This window comes from Gavialis gangeticus, unplaced genomic scaffold (genome assembly GCF_001723915.1).
Source record: "Gavialis gangeticus isolate Ggan-Ray unplaced genomic scaffold, GavGan_comp1, whole genome shotgun sequence".
NCBI classification, from domain to species: Eukaryota; Metazoa; Chordata; order Crocodylia; family Gavialidae; genus Gavialis; species Gavialis gangeticus.
Window position 1 is genome coordinate 70,323,960 of NW_017729031.1, and position 4,135 is coordinate 70,328,094.

Below are 4,135 nucleotides of genomic sequence, written 5' to 3' on the forward strand. Positions count from 1 at the left end.
CCAAGGTGGAGAACCTTGCATTTTTTCGGTGTTAAACACCATCAGGTTCTCATCCGCCCACTTTCTGAGCCTGTCAAGGTTGGCCTAGATCACCCTCGTGTCCTTAGGTATGGATGCTTTACCCCAGAGTTTGCTGTTGTCGGCGAACTTGGCCAGTCTGTTTCTGACACCAATGTCTACATCATTAATGAAGATGTTAAATAGTATAGGCCCTAGGACAGAGCCATGAGGGACCTCAGTGGTCGCAGGGCACCAACAGCCTGTTGGTCCTACCACAGAGCCAATTCCCCAGTCAACAGTTCGTGGTGAGGCTGAGGCCACAGTTAGCTAGTTTTACCAAGAGGTGATCATGGGATACTCGTTTGAAGGCTTTTTTAAAGTCTAGATATACAACATTAATCTCTTCTCCCTTGCCCAGGTGATAGGTCAAGGAAAAGGAAATAAGATTGGTCAAGCAAAACCTACCTGCAACAAATCCGTGCTGGCTATCCCTCAGGATGTTGCTATCAGCCAGTCTGTTAAGAATGGCCTCTTTGATAATCTTTTCCAAGACCTTCCCCGAAATAGAGGTCAGGCTGATGGGGCTAAAGTTAGCCGGATCCACTTTCCTCCCTTTCCAGAAGATAGGCACCACATTGGCTTTCTTCCGTCTTTGGGCACTTCACCAGAGCACCAGGAGTTCTCGCAGATCCATGCCAGTGGCTGAGCTATGATGCTTGCCAGCTCCTTGAGTGCCCTGGGTTGTAAACTGTCAGGGCCAGCTGACTTAAAGGTATCCAGGCTCTTAAGGTGTTCCTTCACAAGGTCAGCATTGATGGAGGGTAAGGAATTGCCCTCACCCAGGTGTTCCCATCCTGTAACAGGGAGGGACGCCCTTTGGGACTGGTGAAAAATGGATGCAAAGTACCCATTTAGTAAGTTGGCTTTTTTCTGGGCATCGGTTGTCAGTTGTCTCGTCTGGTTTAGCAGGGGTCCAATGTTTCCCTTGCTTTTTCTTCAGCTCCCTACATATCTAAAAAAGGACTTCTTATTGTCCTTGATAGTTGTAGCTAGTTGGAGATCTGTTGCAGCCTTGGCTTTCCTCGTTCACTCCTTGTAGGTCCAGACCAATGGAGAGTGTTTCTCCTTGCTGGTGGATCCAGTCCTCCATCCTTTGTAGGTCTTTCTTTTTAGACGCAGGAGGTACGCTAGTTCCCTGAAGAGCCAAGGAGGCTGCTGTGCCCTCTTGCTGCCTTTCCTCCAAGAGGGGATAGACTTTACTTGCGCATCCAGGATTGCTCCTTTGAGGAGCAGCCACTCATCCTGAACATCCCTTCCCTTTGGGTTGTGACCCTTTAGGGCCTCACTGGCAAACCTCCTTAGTTTGTCGAAGTCAGCTTTCCTGAAGTTGAGGACTTCTGTATTGCTGACCGACTTGCCAGCTTTACAGAGGATGGTAAAGGTGATCAGCTCGTGGTCACTGTCACCCAGCTTCCCTTCAATCATTAGGTCGCTGATTAGGTCATCCCCTGTTGCCAGTACCAGGTCGAGCAGGCACTTTACCTCTCGTCGGCCTGTAGACTTCCTGCGTCAGAGCTCATCCATGCATGAGAGAAAACTTTGCAACAACTCAGATTTGGCCAAGCGCTCTTCCCATGTCAGGGTAGTAGAAGTGTCCCATGAGAACCATGCACTGGCATGAGGTCTCAGCCAGTTCCCTGGTGAACTACAACCCCACCCCTTTTGTCCACTTGATCTCTCCTGTACAGGGTATAGCCATCTACACCTGTGGCCCAGTCATGGGTGGCATTCTACAAGGTCTCCGTTATCCCTATGACATAATAATTATTTGTATTTAGCAGGAGGACAAGTTGCTCCTGTTTATTTCCCAAGCTCCTGGCATTTGCGTACAGGCATGCAAGTGTCCTTTTGGGGGCCCTTGCCTTGCCTACAGCTTGTTCCAGGGCTGGGACAGGGGTGGGATCCCTTAAGTGCATTGGCCTGCTGGCTTTGCAAGGGTTGCTCAGTGGGCCAGCAGTGGCAGTAGTCTCCCCCCCTCCCCCCCATCCCCTGGCAGGCTTAGTTTAAAGCCCAGTGGAGCAGGTCAGCCAGTGTGGCTAAGAAGAGCCTCCTCCCCAGTGAAGAGAGGTGGAGGCCATCCCTTCCCAGCAGCGCACTGCTTCTCTCACCAGAGAGTGGACTGTGGTCATGGAAGCCAAAGCCTTCCCGATGACACCAGCGCCGCAATCTTTTGTTCACTAGCTTGATCCTCCTCTCCCTCCTCAGCCTGTAGCCCAAACCTGGGAGAATTGAAGCAAACATCACCTGCACCCCAAATTCCTGCTCTCAGGGGGCTAAGGGGGGTCCGTGACTCCACTGAAGGAGGGGACAGGTAAATACGTTTCCCCAACCTGGCCCGTGCGCCAGGAGCCCGAATATATTATATTTATCAGTTAACATTGTCAGCTACACCAGCCAAAAACCAATAGCCGATAAGGTTAATTTTTCTTTTATGTGTGCCAATCAGATATTCATAGATTGTTAGGGGCTGGAAGGGACCTGGCAGATCATTGGGTCCAGCCCCCCAGCTCCAGGCAGAAAGACAACTGGGGTTAGGTGACTCCAACAAGGTGACCGTCTAGTTTCTTCTTGAAAACCTCCAGGGTAGGTGACTGCACCACCTCTATAGGGAGTTTATTCCAGAGTCTGGACACCCTGACTGTGAAGGAGCTTTTCCTGGTATTAAACCTGAAGTGGCCTTCCTGGAGTCCTGGTCTTCCCCAGGGGTGCTTTAGTGAACAGTTGTTCACTGAGCTCCTGATGCATATAGCGGTAAGCCGCTATCAAGTCCCCTCAACCTACCCTTCTTTAGGCTGAAGAGGCCCAGGTCCCTCAGCCTTTCCTCATATGGCTTGCCTTACAAGTTCCTGATCATATGGGTGGCTCTCTTCTGGACCCTCTCAAGTTTTTCCATGTCCTTATTGAAATGTGGCACCCAGAACTGGATGCAGTACTCTAACTGTAGTATCACCAGTGCCGAGTACAACGGGAGTATCACTTCCTTAGTTTCCTCAGTAGATGGATGCCAGCATGTTATTAACCCTGCTGACCACCACCTCGCACTGATGGGTCATATTCATGTAATAGCCAATCATTACCCGTAGGTCCCTTTTGGCTGTGGTGGAAGTCAAGCTGTCACCACCAAGCCTGTATGTATGTTGAGGATTGTTTGCCCCTAGATGGATCACCTTACCTTTTGGAAGCGTTAAACTTCATCTGGTTCCAGTCTGCTCAACTCTCGAGCCTGTCCAGATCTGCCTGTATCTGCAGCCTGTCTTCTGAAACGACCATACTGCCCCATAACTTGGTATTGTCCGTGCACTTGGCCAGCAGGCTTTTCACTCCCCCATCCAAATCATTGATAAAGATGTTGAAAAGCACAAGTCCAAACACCAGCCCCTGAGGGACACCACTGACCACTTCATACCAGGATGAGACACATCTGCTCATGAGAACTCTCTGGGTCCTACCCGGTAGCCAGTTTCCCACCCACTGAACCATCGATCAGCCGAGTCCACAATCTTCTAGTTTTCTCACAAGGGTATTGTGGGATATTAGATCAAAAGCCTTTTGGAAGTCTAGGTATATAACGTCTACCTCATCTCCCATGCCCAGGTGGCAAGAGACCTGGTCATAGAAGGAGATGAGATTGGTAAGACAAGACCTACCCGTGAGAAAGCTATACTGGCTGTCATTCAGAATCTTACCTTCTGTGAGCATATTGCACATAGATTCTTTAATGAGCTTTTCCAGGATTTTCCCTGGGATGGAGGTTAGTTGCCTGGGCCCACCCTCTTCCCCTTCTTGAAGACGAGCATGATGTTGTCCCTCTTTGAATGCCCAAGTATTTCCCCTGTGCACCACAAATTCTGAAAGAGCTTTGCCAGGGGTTCCGTGATGACCGTAGCCAACTCCTTCAGCACTCCTGTCTCGCTAACTTAAAATGTCTACCTTCACTACTGGGTATTGCACTCACTCAGCATCCACAGTGGGGAGGCTGTCAGTCTTGGCATGTCCTCTATAAGCCTTATCTCACTTGACTTTCCCCTTGGTCTGGTGAAATACCAAAGCAAAGTGGGCATTTGAGAGTTCAGGT